Here is a 6,216-nt window from a genome sequence, read left to right on the forward strand (position 1 = left end):
TGATGACGACGGAACGGAGCGCTCGTGTCGAGCTCGAGCTGTCGTGTGGCGACTTTTCCCTGCACCAAACATCGGACAGCGACAGCGAAACCATCGGAATCCGAAATCGTTGTGCACCAATACAGCCGAATCGCAGCGGTCGGTGGTCAGTCCGTGACTGTGGTATCACAGTGCACTCGAAATGGACAACTGACGGGTAAAATAGATCACCTTGGAGGTTATTAGGAGAAAAATTGTCCTTTCTGTCATAAATTTGTTATCTAATAGAGCAACGCAGACAATGTATTTAATACGTGGGTGGTGCGAAACCACATCAATATTGTGCGAAACTAGAGTAATTTTGGGTTATGTTCGAAATCTGGATCTTTTTATCCATGCCTTAGCTATGATGTAAGTTTAGTATTCACTACAATACAAAAATACTCATATTGGTATTAATCTACGTGTTTTGCCTTTCTCCTAGAAAGGTATAGCAATCACTTGCAAAACCGAAGATATAAAAGTGCTCCAAAGGGCCGAATGGCATATATCACTCGACTCAGCTCGACGAGCTGAGCATTTCCTGTATGTGTGTGTGTGTGTGTATATGTGCAGATTTTTATTCTCACTCACTTTTCTCAGAGATGGCTGGACCGATTTTCATGAAATTAATTGCAAATGAAAGGTCTTGTTGTCCCATAAGACCCTATTAAATTTTATTGTAATCGGAATTATAGTTTAGAGGTTATATATAAAAATGTAAAAATCATGAAACATCATTATCTCTGAAACCACACAACCGATTTGAACAAAACTGGTTTCAAATGAACGGGCTCCCTGAAAAACCCTTAACTTTTGAATTTTATAAACATTAAACTTGTGGTTCAAAAGTTACGAAAAGAAACGTGTTCTGAAGACTGTTTAATCTCACTCATGTTTCTCAGAGATGGCTGGACCGATTTTCATAAAATCAGTGTCAAATGGAAGGTCTTGTTGCCCCATAAGACCCTATTGATTTGTTTTGCAATCGGAATATTACTTTGACTGTTATGTTTAAAAATGTGAAATCCAGCTATGAAAAAGAACATATTCCGTCGACTACTTGGACTTACTCACTTTTCTCAGAGATGGCTGAACCGATTTCCACAAAATTAGTGTCAATTGATAAATATAGCTGCCTCGTAACACCCTCTTGAATTTTACTGTAATCGAACTGTAACTTCGTCTGTAATGTACCGAAACGTGAAAATCACGAAACTTCATTATCTCAGAAACTACACAACCGAATTGATCAACATTATTATCAGACAAGTGGACTAGTTAAGCGTTAACTGATGGATTATGATTGAACACGTGGTTTCAAAGTTTGGCTGCCCTATACGTTCCCATTTCATTTGATTATAATCGAACATAAGTTATCGTTATGAAATTGTTAATAAAACAACGTAAGTCTATTATCTCAACGATTACATGACTTATTTGAACATAACTAGTGTCATACGAACGAGTCATCTCTCAAACTTACAAATAACAAATTTCATAACAATTTGTTATGTGGCTCAAAAGTTATGGAAAGAAAAGAAATTCAAAGACTATTTGAAACGATACCTGCTTTGATCGATATTTGTGACCTCAATATAATTCAAAGTGGCCCCCGTGGTTCTGTGGTTAGCGATGTCGGTCGGCTAGCTATCGGGTTCGATTCCCGATCATGTCGAGGATCTTTTCGAGCTAAAAATTTTCTCGACTCAGCACTGGGGCACGGTGTATCGTTGTACTTTATCCTACACATGCATAATGTGCCGAAAACAATATCGATAACGAATTCTCTCAACTAATCTAGTTGATCGAGACCGCATTAGCCCCCCAGGCTAGCGTGCGATATTGTTTTTATATAATTTAAATGTGGTATCGTACTATTTGAACGTTCCAAATTCATTGATTCCTTGCGATGTGTTTAAAATCTGCAAATGCACGGAGAATCGGCCATAGGATATGATCAAAGTCAAATAACAAATCGTTTGAAATGATTGGTTTTATCGAAATGACAACATTCTCGGCTTTTGGCTTCTGTACATCGCCTTAATTCTGAATATATTAATATTTGGTGGTATTCGGTCATTTTCAGCAGATTTTCTGGCATCAATCTGACACCGGAAATACTCATATTGGGAGGTATTTAGTTATTTTGGTTGTTTTCCAGAAATTAAAAGTGGTCGTCTTTAAATTCAAAATGGTGTTTAGTGTCAATGTTTGGTTTCTATGCAACATCTCGATATCCATATTGAGTATTATTTGGTCATTTTCGACAAATGGTGCCCGATTGGTTATTTTAAGATGTTTTTCACAAACCGGAAGTCACCGTCTTGGATTTCACAATGGTATTTAAGATAATTTCTGGCATCTGAGCGTCATTCTGATTGAAAAAAAACACCCATATTGAGTGTTATTCGATCATTTTCGGCTGTTTCCCAGGAACCGGAAGTCGCCAACCTAGAATCCAAAATGGGGTCTGTGATCGAATTCAGCTGCTGTGTATCATTCTAGTTCCGGAGATACTCATGTTTGGCGGAAATCGGCCATTTTTGGCTGTTTTCCAGAAACCAGAAGTTGCCATCTTAGAATTCAAAATGGCATCTGAAGTCAATTTTTAGCATCTTGCAACTTTCTGGCTCCGGAGATACTCATATTGGGTGGTATTTGGTAGCTGTTTTTCAGAAACCGGAAGTCGCCATCTTAGAATTCAAAATGGTATCTGTGGTCGATTTGAGCTCCTGTGTATTATTCTAGATCCGGATATTATTATATTGGGTAGAAATCGGCCATTTTCGGCTGTTTTCCAGACACCGTATGTTGCCATCTTACAATCCAAAATGTTACCTTAGGTCAATTATGGAACATATTTGTTGCCACTGAAAACTTTCAATCACCAAATATGGTTCCATTTAGTTGATTAGTTCGCGAGATGTGCAGAAATTTGTGCAGAAATATGTGCTTCCAGAAGAGGAACATATTTGTTACCTCTCGAAACATTCTCATACCAAATTTGGTTGTATTTCCTTGATTGTTTCTTGAGCTGTGCGAAAATTGTGTTTTATTTGTATGGTACCTCTCCCTCATAGAAAAGGGAGGGGTGTCAAAGCATTATGCACATATTTGTTACCTCTAAAAATATTCACCTGCCAAATTTGGTTCCATTCAGTTGGTTAGTTCTCAGGATGTGCAGAAATCTGTGTTTCATTTGTATGGCATCCTTCCCTTCCAAAAGAAGGAGGGGTGTCAAAACATTATGAACATATTTTTTATCACTAAAAACATTTACCTGCCAAAATTGGTTCCTTTTAGTTGATTAGTTTTCGAGATGGGCAAAAATTTGTGTTTCATTTGTATGGGACCCCTCCCTTCCAGAAGAAGGAGGGGTCTCAAACTATCATAGGAACCTTTATCGGCACCAAAAACCCCTACATACAAAGTTTCACGCCGATCGGTTCGGTAGTTTTCGAGCCTATATGGATCAGACAGACAGACAGACAGACCGGACTGAATTTTTATATGTATAGATTACAACATAAATTTTTAGAACCCCTATAGTGAATATACATTTATTGGATTGAAGCGTTCATGTAAATCTATTTTTCCAAATAATAAGTTTGAATGAGAAAGGCTGGGTCTGACTGCTAGGTGGATTAATTTAGGTTTTTATTTGTAGTGGTGACAGATATCAATAAACTCGAATTAATCTACCTAGTGGTGTAATCTGGCCTTTCTCATACACACATACTTATTTATAAGAATAGATTAGTACAAATTTTTGATCTCTGCACCAAAATAATCCAAAAGCCAATAGATTTTGCATAAATTCTTCATGTTTTGTTCGCTTTAAGAAACGGTTGAACTGATTTTAAAAATACTGATGGGTATACATCCAACATTATTAACTAGTTTCGTTGCATAACTGTAAGAAATCAGTAGGCTCATATAGGTATCAGCCGACAGGATTTAGATGGAATAGATTATTTTATCCCTAACCAACAAGAGGAGATCGGCATGGATTCCTATACTAATAATACTTCTCACCAGATAAAAATCGGTTTATTTAAATTACCCATTATACACATTTCAATTTTTCATAACTTCAAAACTATAGATACTCATTATGCCCTCTATCCCCCTCCTATTCACTCAGTGTGAAACCGTTCGATTCAATCCAATCAAGAATTCATCTATTGTTACTGACTTAGGGCTGTATGACGCGGCCGAATCTCACGAGGGAATAAAACGTTCAGATTCCGATCGATCGTGGTTTTAGAATCGAGATTCGCTGATTTAAGATACCACGGACAAACTAGAAGCCAGAAAATTTGCACTCAAGACCGTCTAACCCCTGGCTTAGGCACCGATGCCAGCCAAGCAACTCTTTAACTTGACACACTCATTTATGCCTAATTTGTTTTAAATTTTTGTATGTAAACGATACAGAGGGGCTTGTAACAAGACACCCTTTTACTTGTTGGTTCGCTTTGCTTGCTTGCTGACGGGCTGAACGACAGAAGCAGCACAGATAAACGGCGTAAATGTACACAATGTGAAACCGACCATAAAACGAAATGAGTTTAGCAACATTTCAAAAATAATTTCACACACTTGCTTGTGTAGTGCTAGGGCAGGCGGGCGAGCAAGCAGGCAGGCAGACCGGCAGTCATCGCTTCGCTCGTCGTTTGAGTCTCTGTGGTGCCGCGAGCAAGAGAGTGGCACCGTCCGTGGTCGCGAGCGACTGCAACCGCCGACCAACCGAATGAGAGCCAGTCAACGACGGTCACCTCAGGTTTGCCTGCTGCTGCTCTGCTCTAGCTTGACTTTGGCGGTCGGTCTGCCTGTTCTTTACTTTACGCCGTTGTTCCTGGCAGGCTGGCCTGGTTAGGTTCGAACCGACCGAAAGCTGAACGATCTGATTCGATGAAGAAGGAAAAAAATATGCTGCCTGACTGACTTCGAAAGCAACAGAGCAGCCGATGGTAAATGATACAGTAAACGGGTATGTGTATGTATAGTCAGAAAATGAAGATTATTAGGGGTCTTCACGTCGAGCTCGTATACGAATACCCAGCCGTAAAAATACTCACCTCTATTGACGAGTAATGGAAGATACACAGTTTACGGCTGGGTTTTCGTATACGAGCTCGATGTGAAGACCCCTATTGTTTTTTGCTGTCATTTGCATGAGGGTAACGAAACGAATTAAAATTGGTGCTCATTTTCCCCTAGCGTGTACTCACAAGCAGGGTTGATATTTGTTGACACTCTTGAGTGAAAGTGAAAAAAAAAACATCCATAAACGTTATTTTTTACAATCCTTCCAAAGTTCTCCTTTCCCGCTTTTTGCATGGAAGTGAACTGTCAAAACACCTCATTATATTTCATGCGATGAAAGCGAGACAACAAAATCAGTTTATCAGTTAACAAAGATTGTCAAGGCATCGGTCAGTGTCAGTGAAAAAGTGTTTCGGTGAGGTTAATTTTGGTTGAGTGGACTGTTTGTTTTTCTTTTCCGCTTTGAAGTGAAGATCATTTGGTTGGATTTGTCGTCAAATTTTATTCCGTAACCGTGAACGATGCGCGCGATCTATTTCATCTGAGTATAACAGCACGCTACTAGGACGAAAATCTAGTGTATCTGAAGGAGTGCTACGATCATTGGAAGTGAAAATTGAAAATGATTGGCTGTAATTTTCGAAAAATTATGCTGGGGAAAATGACTTTTATCAGCACTGCTCACAAGCGCAGGAAAATACATCGACAAATTTGATTAATTTATTCTGTATGCGGCTATACCGATTAGACGATTAGGTGAATGTCAAGAAGGAAGATTCAGCCAACATAAAATGCTGAACATTATACTGCCAGGATGGATTCAGGATGCTTTTGAGAATATCAACTCTTAACAAGGTCCTGTGGCGCAATGGATAACGCGTCTGACTACGGATCAGAAGATTCCAGGTTCGACTCCTGGCAGGATCGCGTGATGAGATACAATTTTTTATTGTTTGGTGTAACTGGATGAATGATTAGAATTTCATGATTCCCTACGACGAAAGCTAATCGTTAAGTACGTATCGTTGATGCCAACATGACGTCACTCGTTATAAAGTACATTGGCGACTCATGATAAACATTTAGTGAAATCGAGATAGTTTAAATAAAATATTGGAAACGCAAGGAATTAATCGTTTGAAGTAT

At 38.9% G+C, this 6,216-nt stretch overlaps 1 non-coding gene across 1 annotated transcript; it reads left to right on the top strand.

Annotated features, from left to right (window-relative positions):
- Positions 1 to 5,924: 5,924 nt before the first annotated feature.
- Positions 5,925 to 5,997, top strand: Trnar-acg (transfer RNA arginine (anticodon ACG)). The gene has a single exon. It is a non-coding gene; the product is annotated as a tRNA-Arg (tRNA).
- Positions 5,998 to 6,216: the final 219 nt, after the last annotated feature.

Source organism: Wyeomyia smithii, chromosome 3, assembly GCF_029784165.1.
Source record: "Wyeomyia smithii strain HCP4-BCI-WySm-NY-G18 chromosome 3, ASM2978416v1, whole genome shotgun sequence".
Classification (NCBI taxonomy): Eukaryota; Metazoa; Arthropoda; class Insecta; order Diptera; family Culicidae; genus Wyeomyia; species Wyeomyia smithii.